General features: G+C 40.8%; 1 pseudogene; it reads left to right on the forward strand.

Annotated features, from left to right (window-relative positions):
- The first annotated feature begins 4312 nt into the window (after window positions 1-4312).
- LOC116756322 lies at window positions 4313-4870 on the forward strand (annotated as a pseudogene).
- The last annotated feature ends 13115 nt before the right edge of the window (window positions 4871-17985 follow it).

Raw genomic sequence — 17985 nt, forward strand, 5'->3', positions numbered from 1 at the left:
TTATGAGGCATCTTCCTCGGATGAGGTTTTTGTAGGGTCTCTCTGTCAGGGTTTCTCAACAGCAGCACTGTTGGCGTACGGGCTGGGCAATTCTTTCTTGTTGGGGACATCGCAGGTTGTTAACAGTGTCCCTGGCCTCTTTCTAGTAGATGCCGATGGCACCTCCCTCCCACAGTTGTGATCACCAAATCTTCCCGGTGAGAACCACTGCTTGGATGATTGGACCCAGGCTCTTGCAGATGCCTCTTAGGTGATGGCAGGATTCCTCGGGGTGCAGGTGAGGTGAGGTGTCGTTGGTCTCTTCCTCTGCACGTGAGGTAGCTGCAGCAGTGGCTGGAGCAAAAATGTGGGCTAAGAAGATATAAGCTAGGACATAAAATATGTCTGACCTAAAGGAAGATCATACGTGCTCATTTCACAGGAGTGAACACTGAGGCTCAGGAAGGCAAAACAACTTAGGCTGATACATTTAAGTTTGATGCCCTGGGCATAAAGGTGAATAAGACACAATTCCTCTCCTCAAGGAATACTCGGTCCAGCAACTGTGAAGGATTATATAATTAATCATTGCACATAAGTTTTGATGAGGTCATATAACCAGCAATTAACAAAGCTGAAAACAGAATGAGGTAAAGCTGAAAACAGAACGAGGTGTATTCATGTTAGTACCACTTCATATGCCTCAGGATTTGATTATATTTACTGCATGCTAGAATTTTTGCTAAATTATTTGTGTACCTGGTATCATTTAACATTCATAGAAATGTAACCAAGTAGGCAGTCTCCTTCCCATTTTTCAGATAATGAGGTGGCCCTTTTTTATACACCTTCACGTGACCTAGACACATTACGCTTCAAGAGACGCTGCTCTGTAGAGGAGGATGACCTCAGGCTGATAAAATCAATGCAGACAAGCACGGAGATGCAGGCACAAGATAATGCAGGCCTTGGCGGGACACAGCAGGACCCAATGACCCTTTGCATTAGGTCCATCTTCTTCCTCCAACAGCGTGACTGATTAAGATATGGGCTGATACTAAGTAGCTCAACTCTTTTTAACAGTGGCTTGTGAAACTGTGGAAACTATCTAAAAATATAGAACTACTGTGAGAGAAATAATGTTGTTACAAGGGAATTGATAACCAAGGATAATGGGAAGGGGAAGAAATAGCAAGTTGGAGCTAATTACCAGGGAAAGCCCCCTGACACTGAGAATGGTGGGCCAGGATAACAGTCTCCTGAGGGGAGTGGCAGAATCACCATCAGTTAGTACATTTAAAAATAGACAACAGAGCTAGAAACAGGACTATTGGGAATGATCTTGCATTAGGCAGGAAGGGAGGTAATTGACTAAGTGACCTAATATTAAGAGCTTTCTTTCTCATGAATTTCTAGAATTCTAAAAAAAAAAAATAAAACCTTATAGGCTGTGTACAGAAATGTGGGTACCTAATGACTGGAGATGCCTAAATATAGCCCCAAATTATTCATAAATGGAAAATGAGAGCAGCCGTGCCCCAGATGAAGCACAATAGGAGGGTCAGAGGAAATGTAGGAGCTGGACAGGGAAAGCATTGTCAGGAGTCAGATTTCTCTGAAGCACGCACACAGGGCTGTGCCCAAGTATACGTGGGCTGGGAGAAGACTGTATTCGTTAATTACTGAGAGGTGTCTTTTCCTTTCCTCTTTCAGTCCTACTTTCCCATGATGTCAGATGGAGCTTGCAAAGACCACCCTTCGTGGACTCCTATATCATCTATATCTTCCAAGTTGGCACTCTCCTTTCCTTAAAACTGATAACTGGTATGATCTCAAAGCATTGTTTCCCAATTCAAAGTCCAAAGCTTGACTCTCAGCCACTGGAGCCTTGCTAAAAATGCAGATTTCAAGATCTCACTGCGGGCCCATGGCATCTAGATGTTTGTGAACACATGAACCTGCATTTTTAAAAAGTTTCCCTCGGTCTAAGTCTTACATGCAGCATTAAGTTGGAGAAACTCTGCCTGGGGAAGGGCAGGCTGGCTAAACAAAAAGAAACCACAGGGAAGGGAAGTGCAGCCCAATCATCCTCCCCTCTTCCCTCATTTGCTTTCCCTGATCTTTCTTTACTCCCAACCAAAAGAGACCTCCTTAAACTTCCGTATCACTCTTGTACTTATAAGTATGTGTTTACACACCTATAATTTATATTTTACCTACTTTCAGAAAGACTTTAATATAATTTTCTTATATTTCTAATATGCTGTCTATGATTTCTCTGCTTTGTATTTGTGGTACTGTTTTATTTATTTATTTTTTTGCGGTAGGCGGGCTTCTCACTGTTGTGGCCTCTCCCGTTGTGGAGCACAGGCTCCGGATGCGCAGGCTCAGCGGCCATGGCTCATGGGCCCAGCCGCTCCGCAGCATGTGGGATCTTCCCAGACCGGGGCACGAACCCGTGTCCCCTGCATCGGCAGGCGGACTCTCAACCGCTGCGCCACCAGGGAAGCCCTGTGGTACTGTTTTAACCCTCTAGAGGACAGGGATTAGGACTTAACCATCTTTCTATCCTTCGCCATTTTGTGGAAAAGAATAGATTTATTTTTCAATGCAGCTAAGCACATCTGGAAAAAGTAATAAAAATCAGGCTTGCATTAGAAACCCAGGGTGTGTCAGCTTTGCCAATGTGAGAAGGCACAGTATGGAGGCTGGACACTGAGCTTGATGTCGAGACCTGGCTTTTGTTTCAGCTCCATCAACCATCACGTATGAACATTTCAGCCAGTCCTGCAGCCTCCCAGTTTATCTTCCTGTAAGCAGGGATAACAATCACTTTCTTACTTCTCTCACAAAGCAGCTGAGACAGTAAGCATGATAATATCACTATTTCATATCACTTTTCGCTTAGGAAAGCTAAAAACGACATCAACGTTATCAGCATCATCATTTCACAATCTACAAACCATTGAACAGGAGTTCAGTCTGGGTTCCCCAGAGAAAATTATTTTCCCTCATCCCAGAACATGCAGGATAAAACAGTAAAAAACAAAGATTTCAGGAATTACATCTAGTTGAAATGTATATCAGTGGTCGGTCTTCTAATTCCCCAGATAATGCTAGATCTCGAGACAAGGAAAATAATTGACGTTTAATTTTTGACATGCTACCTAATGAACAGCTAAGCCATTTTCATAGAAGGTAAAATTACAGCACTGCTGCTGGTATGCATCTCCTATATCTAAAGTTAATTGGATTTTCCATTATGATGAGGCTTGTTTTTTAGAACTGAATCTCTCAGTCTCTTCCAATTGCTCTGAGTTGGTGAGACAGGAGATATATATAAGGCATGGATTGCGGAGGTATCTCATGAGGTCAAAGAATCCCTAGTATACTGAAGCATTACAGTGTGCAAGCAGGAGCTAGGATTTGTGTAGAATGTATGTCTTCTCAAAATGAAGTTTTTCAGGAGGGAAAATTGACTACCTGTTACTGTAGTCTCTCTCTCTCTCTCTCCTAGACAGTAATGTGTTTTAGCTCCATTAAGATATTGAGTGTTATCTGTGCAGACTGGAACAAAATAACCAGACCAACTTTTTTTTTTTCCCCTAGTCCAATTGATTGCTCTACAGATTACGTAATTTAGCATCAGTTTGCTCTCTCTGGTGTTTTGAAACATGAAAAGAGCTTTCAAAGTGAGAGAACCGATTTGAAAAAAGCTTCAGCACCACTGTTGGGCCAGGAGACAATGGGGCTTTCCCAGTTGTGAAATGGCAACTCACACTGTCACCTTGAAAATCACAGTGAACAAGGGTGTGGCTGCATATATGCCAGCAACCTCAAAGAACCAGAGAATGGGTCTCTGGGGAGGTGAACAACCAGCCCAGTGTGCTCAGGGCCCATGAAGTAGTCGGGAGAGTTGCTTGCTCTAGGCTTCCACACAGGAAAGAACTTCTGTTTGAAGTTTTGACATTCTCTATGAAAAAAGACTACGTGTCAAGTACTTTCTGGTTGTATGACCTTATCGACGATTATGTGCAATTATTTATTATATACTATTGCACAGTTTGCTGGACTGAGAATTCCTTGAGGGAGAGTATTATGTCTTAATCACCTTTATGCCCAGTGCAGTGTATCAAACTTGTGCATCAAATTAAGTTTTTAAAATATCTATTTGTTTGTGTTAAGGGCATTCATTTGTTAAGTCTGAACCCTAAAACTATGCTGAAGGAGGGCTGCACCTGGATGAGTTGAGCAAAGGTTGGAGTGAGCCCTCGCATGGCTGAAGAAGACTAGAGGAAGCAGCGAGTGCTGGGTGGAAAGAGTAAGGCTCAAGATGGAAAATCATGAACCAGACGATACTGTCAAGGAGAACTTGATATCATAACCAGGAAAATTAACCAACTTCCGGAAGCAGAAAGGAATCTGCTTGAAAATGGATCAACTTATATTGGACTTAATGCTGCTCTCTGTGGCCTAATAGCAAATGGTCTTTTTTGATGCATCTTACCTGTGACACAGTCTCATATAGCTGCTGGTTTACCAATGGCAGTGATCCCATTTTTGATGGCACACGTATCTTACAAAGGTTTTGTGATTTGCATAGTGAAACCTGTACCATAACACATGGTGGATTGGTTGGTCTTGTTTTTGGTGACCTGTACCCTGTTTTCTTGGCTATCCCTTGTGAATGGTGGCCTAACCAGGTATAACTCAGCCCTGCTACCTGAGAAAGGAAACAAATTACTGGATTAGGATGACTAAACCTGTCTTTAGAAAGATGTTATTTCTAATTTTGCTCCAGACTGGGCTTTCAGCATACCTTGGGTCTAGACAATATAAATTACTTATAAAGGCTCTTTAGATACCTGAACCTGGCCTAGAAATTCAGTAATTGTTAAGCACATCTGTACACAAAAATAAAGATTGTAAAAATAACCTACATCTAAGTATGAATAAAGAGACATAATTTTTAAAAATATACCATAATTTTGTTAACCTTATTATGGTATTGCTTATGTTTTTAAGTCACAAGGAATCTAAAAATAAAGTGACATGGGCCCCTCTGGACTTCCAACAACCCTGACCACACATGGAGCTGCTGCACCAACTGACATCAATGAGGAGAGCGTCAATACAGGCTCTTGAAGATGGGAAGAAGCTGCGAGAGACAAATTAGGGGGACAGCTGGTGAAAGCCATGGATAGACTTAGCCAGATTCCAAAATGTTTTAAAAGCATTTCTCCAAATATCTGTCTTTTAATGTCCTAAAAACAAAAATATTGCCTCCGTCTGTGTCAACTTTTACGTTAAACTTAAGTATTTGTTCTACTGCTTTACGGAAGAAAGAATACAAGAACGTTGCCTGGCACTTGGATAACTTAAAACAATTAAATAGCAAATTGATGAAACTATAAACCTAATTGACAGTGGGCTCCAGACTGAGAATTGCAGTTCAATTCCAATTCTTTCATTGCAAAGCTTAGTTTAACCATGCAATAGCCACAAAACTTTTATTTAGATAGCACTCTACAGTTTATAAAGCTTCTCACACATATTATCTCAAGTACCCCCAATAGAAGAATATTACATAATGGCTAGAGGGACACATTTGGCCTTTATTGTAAGGGGCGAAATTATCTTAGCCATATCTTTGGGGACTGATAATTCCACACTGCAGATGGAAGTCTGACGGTAGAGACAAGAACCCCAAATCCTGTGGAATCTAGAAAAAGCCAGACTAACTATACAAACGTCAGGGTATACTCTGGTACTAGGTCTGTATGTACATATCTAATTTCAGCAAGCTCAAATAACAATTTGCCAAGGGCTGTCTGAATTCTGTGATTGTAATCTAGAAGTCAAAACTCAAAGCAAGAAGACAGGTGAGTTTCTACTTTCCCCACTCATCTCCTGGGTGGGTGACACAATGATATGCCAGGCTGTGTGTTCTCTCCTCCCCACATCAGGGCCCACTTAGCATCACCCAATTGCAAACCGCTACTCTCAATTTTTAGGGAAACCAAATAGTTTAAACTTCTCTGCAAAGACAATACACTACTAGAAAAGTGTCTACTGTTTCCTTGGTGTCTAGTAGATTAAAAGATACTCCCTGTCCCTTTAGCCTTGCATTTTTGGAAAGTTTCTCACTTCAGATTTGGAAAGCGACAAGGAGATCTCAATAGTTTTTAAAAGTCTCAGACATAAGTTCTTGTAGCGACAGTACCTTCTAAGAGCCTCCATCTTGCCTTCTGCACCTTTAGAGGTGCACCCACAAAAAGGACATAACAAGTCCATTTTAACACTCTATTCCTTTTGGTCTCTAATAGGAAGTTAAATTAAGAATATTAAATCCCCGTTTTTTTCTTCAAGGAGTTTTATGGGTTCAGGTGTTATTTTTAAGTCTTTAATCCATTTTGAGTTTATTTTTGTATATGGTGTGAGAAAATGGTCTAGTTTCATTCTTTTACATGTAGCTGTCCTATTTTCCCAACACCGCTTATATATTACATCTTCTTTGTCCATTCATCTGTTGATGGGCACTTGGGTTGCTTCTATATCTTGGCTATTGTAAATAATGCTGCTGTGAACATTGGGGTGCATGCATCATTTTGAATCAGTGTTTTCATTTTTCCTCAGATATACACCCAGGAGTGGAATTTCTGGATCACATAGTAGTTCTATTTTTAGTCTTTTGAGGAACCTCCATGATAAATAGATAAAGAAGATTTCACATATATACATACACACACACATACGCATGTGTGTGTGTGTGTGTGTGTGTGTGTGTGTGTGATGGAATACTACTCAGCCAAAGGAAAAAAAAAAGAATGAAATTTTACCATTTGCAACATGAATGGACCTTGGAGGGCACTATGCTTAGTGAAATAAGTCAGACAGAGAAAGACAAATACTGTATGTTATCACTTATGTGTGGACTCTAAAAAGTAAAATGAATGAACATAACAAAACAGAAACAGGCTCATCAATATAGAGAACAAACTAGTGTTTGCCATGGGGGAGGGGGGTTGGGGAATGGAGAAAATAGGTAGAGGGGATTAACAGGTAAAAACTACCAGTTATAAGATAGATAAGTCACGAGGATGTCATGTACAACACAGGGAATATAGTCAATAATATTATAAGAACTTTGGTGTGTAATCTATAGAAACATCAGATAACCATGTTGTACACCTGAAGGTAATATAAGATTGTAAGTCAACTATACTTCAATAAAAATGTTAAATCCCCTCTATGTACTCAAAATTTTGAGAAGTAAATTCAAGATGGCAGCATTAATGAGTCTGTTTTCTTCCCTTAGGTACCCAGATGTTGAACCTGGGCTACCTATAGTCTTACTTTAAATATTTGCTCCTTGAGTTTTTCTCACTCCTTTCTTATCTGTGATCTCACTGCCATGTCTTACCCTTCTCACATATCTGCTCTGGTCCTGGATTGTCTTTCTCAGCCCTGATTTTACTTCCAGATCATCAGACACTCTCTCAAATCTTACTAAAATGCCATGTCGTATTTCCACCGCTTCCAGAAAGCCTTTCAACTAATCAAAAGGGAGAGGGTATTTTGTTCAAACCACACAATTTTTAAAATACACACCTGTCGCTGTTCCTGCCTGCTTTGTTTCGGTGTAATGGAAATAGTGTACATGGGCCTAATTTTTATCTTTTTCATTAATAAAACTGATTCAATTACCATTGCTTTTCCCACCCTCAGTGGGTCTACATGAAGTAAACATCTTTTTGTTTTCCCAAGAGTATCTCAGTCTTCTTGGTTAAATATTCAAATTCTTATTCACACCTCCAGATAACCACCATATTATGACAGGCAATACACAGTCATTTATTATCAGTGTTTATCAAATGTAATTATCAGTATATACTTGTTAGCAACCTCTTATCCTGTACAAGCCTCATCTAGCATCTTGTCCATACCTGAACCAATCTTAGCTAAAAGTAAGACATGGTGACCAAAAGCAAGGTCCAAAACTCTTGTCAAGAGTTTCTGATGCAACACAGCTCCACTGGGAAGAAGAAGCATGAAGGACAATACAAAAGTAGTTCTAGAGCGAGAGCTCAATTGAACAATCAGAAAATAGGATGGTAGAAGGAGATGCTTTTAAAATACTTGAGGGAGAACCTTAATTAATGTGGCACGGATATTTCATTACCTGAACCGGCCAACATTTATTGAGGACCTAGGGATAAAGGTGAAAATGACATAATTCCTGTCCCCAAGGATATCACATTTTAGTGGAAAAGACTGACATTGGAAAGAGAAATCTAGAACCTTCTAAGGCATTTCAGAAAACTATTGTTCTTCCTATTTTGCATGGAAAGAAACCAGCTAAATCTTAAGGACTCTGCGGATTACAAGACTAATACATAGGAACACATTGGCCAGAATCCACACGGAAAGCAGGAAGATGAAAGGGAAGTGGTTTTCAAAGTGCTTAAAAGGAGAAATTAGTCACAGACTTCCTCTTATCCACGGGAGCTCCTCACAAGTTTCAGATAATATTCTTTTTTTTTTTTTTTTTTTTTTTTCAGATAATATTCTTAATACATAAAGTTGCATTTTAGCCAGACAGCTGGAAAATAATAATTTCTTGTGGACCAGCTGAGTATTTTCCATGAAAATTTAGTACGAAAAGAACATAACACAATCTCTAATTATTAAAGTGGTAAGAAAATAGTAAAGACTGGGTGTAGTGGTGGTTGTGCATATGTGTATGTGTGTGTGCATGCTTATGTGTGTATAATAAATCAGTATCCCATTTATTCTGAACATATCTCCATTTTGTTCCTATATCAAGTTATATGAACCCAGATTCTTGATCAAAAGAAGCCCTGACTAGATAAACATAAAAAACTATGTTGTAACATGTTACACGTTGCATTTGTTACTATGTTGTAACATTTTTCTTCCCCTGAGTATACCTCGATACTCCCTGGAGAAATGCGTAGTCCCCAGGTGAGGTTCTCTGCTTTCCTAGGAGATTTCTCTAAATTGCAGTCTGATTTATCAAAAAAACAATATCTTAGGAACTTTCCTGGTGGCGCAGTGGTTAAGAATCCACCTGCTAATGCAGGGGACATGGGTTCAACCCCTGGTCCGGGAAGATCCCACATGACGTGGAGCAACTAAGCCCATGTGCCACAACTACTGAGCCTGCGAGCCACAACTACTGAGCCCGCATGCCACAACTACTGAAGCCCACGCGCCACAACTACTGAAGCCTGTGTGCCTAGAGCCCGTGCTCTGCAACAAGAGAAGCCACCGCAGTAAGTCTGTGCACCACAATGAAGAGTAGCCCCCACTCGCCGCAACTAGGAAAAGCCCGCATGCAGCAATGAAGACCCAACGCAGCCAAAAATAAATAAAAACAAAACAAAAAACGCAATATTTTAGTGTGTGTTCTAGAATTAGGAGTTCAAGTACATCAGCATGAAAGCTTTTGCATTTAATATCCTAAATTAAATAGATTATAAACTTAGAATAGTATTTCTCTGCCTTTCTTTTTCAGTTCATCCCTGAGCATAGTTAGTATTCACTTAGTATTTATGAGTGATAATCCCTAGCAGTGTGTGGCAAAGATTTGAATGTGATTTCACACAGAGAAGAGTCATACATCATGCACACAGCAGGTATACTATTTACCTGCTAAGGTAGTTTCTTGAATAGGGTATATATATTTGGAGAAAAGGCACTAGAACTCATTATCCTCAGCTGGCATTACCATTCTTTTCTCTTCCTATTTATTTATTTATCGGCGGCATTGTGTCTTCTTTGCTGTGCGCAGGCTTTCTCTAGTTGCAGTGAGTGGGGGCTACTCTTTGTTACAGTGCTCGGTCTTCTCACTGCGGTGGCTTCTCTTGTTGAGGAGCACAGGCTCTAGGCGCGCCGGCTTAAGTAGTTGTGGCATGCAGGTTCTAGAGCACAGGCTCAGTAGTTGTGGTGCACGGGCTTAGTTGCTCCATGGCATGTGGGATCTTCCCGGACCAGGGATCAAACCCATGTCCCCTGCATTGGCAGGCAGATTCTTAACCATCGCACCACCAGGGAAGTCCCCATCATTCATTTATTGATTCATTCAAATATTTATTGAGCTCCTGCTATGATCCAGATACTCTTTTTGCCTACCCAACAGCAATGTTCCCCTCCCTCCTCCCATATTTAGTCCTAATATCTACTCTTGCCCTACATGGCTCAGCTGAAACCCAATTGGTTTAAAGCAATTTTGATTTCATTTCCCTTGCAAAAGGTTGTTTTCATAAAGGGTACTAATCTCAGCACTGGCCAACAGAAATTGAGAGGAAGTCTGTTTGGGGTGGGGGGAGCTTCTGAAAAAGGTTTCTTTGTGCTTAAGAGTTGCATGAGAAAAAGAAACTGTCTGTGATAAGTTTATGTGTACACTTGGCTAGGCTATAGTACCCAGTTATTCAGTTAAACAGTCATCTAGGCATTGCTGTGAAAGTATTTTGTAGATGTGGTTACCCTCTACAACCAGTTGATTTTAGGTAAAGAAAGTTACGCTTGATAATCTGAGTAGGCTTCCAATCAATTGAAAGATTTTACGAGCAAAACTGTTTCCCGGAGGAAGAAGACATTCTGCATTAAGCCTGCAGCAGCAGCTCCTGTTTGAGAGTTTCCAGACTATCCTACAAATTCCAGACTTGCCAGCCACCACAGTCACGTAAAACAATTATTCGAAATCTCTCTAGCTAGCTAGCTAGCCTTTTGGTTCTGTTTCTTGGAGAACCCTGGCTAACACACTGTACTTTTTTTCAGTCTGGAAATTCAGATGAAAGAGTGAAAACATGGAAAGAACCTGGGTCTTCTATAATGTGATTTAACTTCTGAGTTAATCAGTCCTAGAGCCCCCCTTATTTGGGACTCCTTGTGATGAGAGAAAAGAAATCCTTTTATTCTTTAAGCCATTTCGAGTTGGGTTGTCTGTTACTTGAAGCTGGAAGCAACACACTAATACAGAAACCATCAGAAGACAATTAGTAAATAATAAAAATAAGTCAACTCCAGAGTGTTTAAGATAATGACATATTGGTATTTGGGTCATTTTCCTTCAGATAACAAAGAACTTACTTTCACTGGCTAGAAGGTCAGATTAATGAGTGCATTTAAGATTCCAGACACTAATAATCGTCTCTCTATAGGTGTGATATAAAAGTGGGAACAGAGGTGCAGTGAAGAGATCTTCTCCTGTGGGGACAGGCTGTTTCATTCTGTGGAAGAAATCTTGAAAACATTATTCATCTTCAGAAAATAGTACAACAGTGCTCACTCGTTTTGGAAATTATTGAATAACTACCTTATTCTTTATTTTACACTTTTGAGGCCCTTCCACAAAAGGATCATCTGCCTCAGTCCTTATTTTAATGTCTCATAACTGACTGTTTTAGTTCTATTTCACACTTGGGATTACAGCTACAGTTAAATTACAAACAGCTGTGGTTCCTGCCCCAAGAATATGCGTAGATGTGCATGAAATGCTTAATATCTTCCGCAGGGAACAGGTGTGCCGTGGGCAGTGTACACCAGAGCTAAATAAATTTACTCTTGGGCTCAAGCTATGTAATCTAGTTGCTAAGGTTTGGCTTTTGAGTTACACACGTAGGAAAACAGGTATAGGACTGAAATGCTGAAAGACTTAAAAAGAGAAGCCTACATTTCCATGATGGCATTACCTTCACAAGCTAACCATTTCCTAAAAAAAATTCAGTTACTTTGAATAGCAACTACACAGATGTGCAAAACAGTAGGTGGGAGCCTGAGAGGAGTAACAGGCAGAGATTTGCAGGGTTTTCTCTCCCAGGGACCCGCTCAGTATGCTGGAAGAACATTGCCACTGCATGCAATCTTCAAAACTGGTTTGAACTTTTGTAGGGTTTGGCTTTAAATGGAAGTTTAAAAGATAGCTTTTTAAAAGAAAGTTTTGTACTTTTTTAAAGTAACATGCTAGCCTTTACAACATACATTTAAACTGCACTCATTTTCCCTTTCTGTTCAGTAATAAAATGGCGCCTGTATTCACTGAGCACTTACCATGTGCTAAGACACAAAGAGGGAAAAAATGCAATGATTTCCAGTGCAACAGGATACTGTAAAAAAATGAAAAACTCTTTCCTATGGAGTAACATTCTGCATCATTTCCTTAAACAAATGCACAAGGAAACATCACATTATGGCCAAAGTCTCTTTTCTTAGCTGATTCAGGTCCCACCAGAAGCAAAGTATGGTCTTAGGGCCCCTTTGAACTGTGCCAAGGCATGAGTCTTAGAAAAAATGCAACTCCCAAGGCTCATACATCAGTCTTCAAGGTATACGGGTCGCTTGGGAAGAGGATCAAATGCTTTCTTTCCTAGTGGGTTAGTTTGATCTTAGTCCTAAGATCCCCCCATCACAAAGGAGAACGTTGTTAAGTTCTTTGAAATAACTTATCAACCTATATAGAAATTAACCTGTCTACTTCAGGGTTCTCAAAATGTGGTCCATTGACCATGTGTATTAGAATCTGTGGGATACTCAGTGAAATGCCACATTGCTGGGCGTGTAGGACTTTCATGTCTAACAAGCTCCACGGGTGACTCTCATGTTCACTACTGAAGTTAACTGATAGATAACCACTGATGCTGGGACAGGTACCTTCTCCACTGGATTCACTGACCCCGTACGTGGACCTAGATGGACCACATCAACCAGGATCTCTCCTTCTCTGCGTTCTGGTTGGCTCTGGCCAATGGACCTTGGAAACCTTAGAGGAAAGAAGAGGCATGACAGAGGTATTTATTTCCTGGGCTTCCTCTGCTATGTTGCCTGCAGACCGCCTTCTGTAACCCCTAGGACTTTCTTTTTTCCCAATTCCTATCCTACAGTGACTCACACTTCTTGTCCATTTGGGCCCACATGTGGTAACATTTCCTCTTATGTTACTTGCCTTGGAGTACTGCTCTGCTCCCCTGACCCTGCTTGCTCTTTCAAAACAGTCCCTTTGTAATTAAACTCTCCTCCAATCTAATGTGAGTATGCCGTTTGCTTTCTCTAGGAATCTTGACTGAAACAGATATATCTAGTAATATTTTATAACTAATAATATTTTGTTTTGCAAACTGCACAAACTATTTTTTGATCTTTACAACAAAATATGATGTAAGTAAAGCAGATTTTTTTTCCTTTCAAATCACCATTTTATGAGTAAGAAAACTGAGGCTGAGAGAGGTTAAATATTTGTTAAAAGTTCACCCTGCTGGGGCTTCCCTGGTGGTGCAGTGGTTGGGGTTCTGCCTGCCGATGCAGGGGACACGGGTTCGTGCCCCGGTCCGGGAGGACCCCGCGTGCCGTGGAGCGGCTGGGCCCGTGAGCCGTGGCCACTGGGCCTGCGCGTCCGGAGCCTGTGCTCCGCGGCGGGAGAGGCCCAACGGTGAGAGGCCTGCAAAAAAGTTCACCCTGCTGGTCAGTGGTGGAACCAGAGAGCAAGTCTGGTTTACTGACTGAATTTAGAGCTGTTTGCACGGCATCAGGCTGCTAGTCCCCTTCCTTCCCCACCACATGTCATATAACCTTATACCATTACCTGATACAAGTGCAATCAAAGTGACATCTCTTAGGTAACAGTGAACAATGAAAGAAAGAATTCGGTGTAATCCATGTATTCATTTCAATTGAGGCTAAGACACAGACACCCAAAGAGTGGGAGAGGAATTTTCCCAGAGGAGGTGGGCTTCTCTGTAGTTGCATGTATGGTCATGTGTAGCCTGCTTTGAGAGAGCTTGGTCCTGAGGATCTTTCCATGCAAAAGTGACTTACCCACCCCTTCCTGGGGCACCCTCTGTATGCTGAGGCAAACTTCTTACAGTATCTCCAACACTTTTTCTCTGTATGTAGCTCTTCCTTTAGATTGGCAGCTCCCTCATGGCAGGAGTCTATTTCGTTCATTTGCTACTGTATCTCCAACTCCTTGCCTAGTTCTGGGAGCACAGTCAGTGCTCAACAAGTACTTGTTAACTGAATAAAAGAGCAGCTGTCTGTCCAGTGCATCCATATACCAGCATTATTATAAAATCTTGGAGTCACTTTCTCCTCTGGTCTTTCTAATCTTCTAATCTTGCCAGTTGCCAATTTCTGTTGATTCTCCTTTTAGAATCATTTTTAGATCTGTTTCTTCCTGTTGCCAATGCCATATATCAAGTTCAGGTTCTTGATGCTTTTTTCCTTGGATTTGGTTGTAATAGTTTCCTAAAACTCCTTGCTTCTTGTTTTTGCCTGTACCAAGGTCCACTTAATCTTCAAGAGTCCAACTCTGATCATCTCACTTCTCATCACAGGCTTCGGTAGCTTCAGAACAGTGGTTTAGACACCATAGCTCATAGTTCCTGTGCTGCACCCCTGGCTCCATATTTATTTCCCCAACATCATTCTACACACTCATGTTCTAGCCAACCCGAACTTGGTCCCATCTCTGTTACTCCTGGTTTCCTCTCCATTCCATGCTTTTGCTGGTACTGCTTTAATATCCGAAATACCTTTCTTTGTCTGGTATATCTGTCTACAAGGCTATGCTAAGAAGCTACTTCTTCCATGAAATTCTCCCGATTCTGCTCTTATTTTTCTTTTTTGGAAGTAATTTTTCCGATTTGGAACTCCCATATCACCTTATCTGTATCTTTTTAGTGTGTAATACTTTCTATGCATCAGAATTATTTATGTTATCCCTCTACCCCTCATCTCTCTACAAGACAGTAAGGGCCTCAAGTTCAGGATGTGTATCTAAATTATCCTTGGATCTTCCTTGTCATATACAATGCTTTGTACAAGGACATAGCAATAAATATTTATTGAATTACTGTGTAAAATTGCACAAGGAAAGCATGGACAAGAAATGGGACATCAGGATCAATTAAAGGTTAGTAGATGAGGTGATCCTGAAGACACGAAAAGAAATCTGAGGAATGTGTCACTGTAGCAGTGACATGGAAATAAAAGAAAGATGTGGACACCTGGAGAGGCCTTGCTTGCCTGAGTAAGAGATGAGAATAAGGGGTACTGGGCATCCGGAGAGAAGACCCTGAAGCTCAAGGGGGAAAGTGACTTGACCACAGGATGGTGGGCAGCCAGTGAAGGTGTCCTTCGTGACAAAATGAAAGAAATCTTTGCAGTAGACAGAAGGACAGACAGGAAGGAAAGGAAGGGAGGAAGGAAGTATTACAACGTACTATAATTAGGTCCTGAATAAGACTGAAAACAGATATGGCAACCAAAAAATGGCTGGACTTGGGGACCAAGAATGAGTTGACACGTGTGGATGTTGGTGGGGTATGGAAGGAAAGAGAGGAATCAGAAGCAGGCAAATTTACATCAGAGTTAGAGCGCTAGGCTGACCTTTGGGAAAAGCCTTTGATACCCAAGATGCTTTGGGGCTATTTATGTCAGAACTGTCTAGGAGCAGAACTGATTGTGTGTGTGTGGTGGGGAGGTCTGAGGTTGCCTCAGAACTGGAGAAGAGGTCAGGACAGATGTTCAGCTCTGGGAAAGGACTCTGAAAGCACTCATGGACTTCCCAGAAGCCTCTTCTTCCAGATATGATATGTTTTGGATAGCTATTCCAGATGGGAAATACTGATCCTATAATAAGCAGTTTGTCTAGGTTATACTTACAGTTCTATCTAGGTCACAGCAGAATTCCCTTACTGCAATTACATGCTGAATTTCTGATTCCAAAACAGAGAGGAAGCTCCTGGATTCTTTTTCTAGGCTTTTAAATGCTTTACTGAACAAGTCTAATTGCTCCATTTCTCTGCCAGAATCTCATCACTGGTTAAATGAGTTCAGTAGTATTTACTTCAAAGTAATATTGTAAAGCTTAACTAGTGAATATAATATTTATAAATCCTTGTTTTACTTCAAACCTTCAGGATGAAACCAAATTGAACTTGAGTCTTTTTGTGTCAATGGCTTTTCGAAGAGTCTCTTTTTCTTCCTGTGGAGAAATCAGCGCAAACACTATTGGAATTTATCTAAACAAAAGAATGGGGGTATTTTCATCATTCCACAATAAAATGGAATTTTTCTTGCAAAGGAGCTGCTTTTCTATTCAGTGTTCAATTTTGACTTGATTTTACCTTCTCCCACTGCCTGTCAGTTATCTAGGGCTAGGGAGCATTTAGATATAAGTGGTGAGCAGAGTTTATCCAGGAAGACAGAATCAGGGCAAAGTCGCATATGACATTCATCTTTAAATTTCTGTTCCCTTGGCTGTCTGTGGCCTGTAGCTATAGCTACATAGTCAAATATTGTTTTTTCCTATCTACCTCTCTTGGGGTACGTGGATAAATGCCAAAGAGCAAAATAGCTGGAATAATTGTTTTGAGAAGTCTCTCCACATTTAAAAAACCCGTTCATTGTATGGGAGCAGATGACAAATCTATGTAGAAATCTTGTTTGGTGCCCATACAAATATAACCCCACAGTTCTCTGTGGTATTTGGCCATCTCCTGTTTTTTAGTTTCAGGGTGAAACAAGGTTAGATAAATCACAAACACCATTCTACGGGAGTCAAGATTACACCAGAGAAAGAAAGAGTTCATGAAGGTCGAGGTCTGGCTTATTGAAAACAGAAAGGGTGGTGAGCTCTAAAAACTGAAGCTTGGTTTTGGCAAAATTGTGAAGCAGGTAAAAGATTGCCTTGGATATTCTCTCCTTTTTCCTCTCCTTGCATACCTGCCCTCCTCGCCTCCACCCAAAGCCCATTCTGCACATGGCTGTCTGGGCCTCTGTGCACTTAGCTTTCAATGGAACCTAAAGTTTTATTGCTCCATATTGGCTGATGCTTGAGAGAGATGTAGGGAGGTAACTATGGCTTAGGCCTAGGCAGAGTCAACTTTGGGTGCATTATATAGATAAAAAGAGGGGAAATAGCTTTGGCCCAGTGAGGATGGGTTTGGGTGGTTGTAGAGATCATTGCTGGAAGTGGGGTGAGGAGTGACCTTAAGACTCAAATGGTAAAATTTGTAGGTACCGGTACAAGCTAGTAAAAGAGCTGTTTCTGAACCCTTTAAATCATAGGGTTTGGAGTGTTGCCTACCCCACTTCTTCTGAAGGCAAAGAACAATAGATTACTACAGGTGGGAGAAGTATCACTTGGTTGGTACAACCAATGGTCCTTGTACCCAGCCCAAGATACTACATTTAATTTTCAGAATTAAACCAAGTCTTCTCTAAGATTCAGAGTCAGCTTAATGTTTTTCATATCTAGTTTCCAGCTGGAGCCAGAATTCTCACGGAAAACTACATTTTGAAACCCTCCAACCCAATTCTGCAGATGCCAGAATTTTGGACGACCGTTATTAAGGGTCCTGATAAACTTCATAAAAGCATCCACAGTTTTGGCTTCTTGTCCTGATAGAATTATAACTCCTTTTGATTTTCCATCTCTAGAACTTTTTAAAAGAATAATAGAGTGCAAAATAATTTTAAATTATACTATTTACATTCCAAGAACTTCTTCTGTGTGTAACTTATTGGCCCCTTTTGTCAGGAAAACATGTGGGTTTTTGCAGAGGATATGTATGGCTATATCATTATCACACTATAAAGAATCATGGATTGAGAAAAGCTGAAAAGAAAAGAAGAAAAAATAAGTTTCTGTTTTTATCTTACAGGGCAAATAAATATTGGATTTCTCACAAGAGACCTATAAAATATTTTATAAGCAATAAATCCTTAATCTCCTGAGGAGACAGCATGCTAAATTGGAATAGGAATCAGAGGGCAGTTCTTCCTCTGACTAGCTCTGTAATATTAGGTGAGTGTGGCGGGCACTAAATGCCATTCTTCCAGGCTAATAGCTCCTCTCATTTGTCAGCTCATCCATAGGCTGACAGATCTCCACTTCCAGGAAGGCTGGGTTGCCCCTCACCCCCAAGGATGGAATCATGACTGGTCTAAGCCAGTCATAAAATATTCTTCTCCTTATCAATG

This window comes from Phocoena sinus, chromosome 7, assembly GCF_008692025.1.
Source record: "Phocoena sinus isolate mPhoSin1 chromosome 7, mPhoSin1.pri, whole genome shotgun sequence".
Classification (NCBI taxonomy): Eukaryota; Metazoa; Chordata; class Mammalia; order Artiodactyla; family Phocoenidae; genus Phocoena; species Phocoena sinus.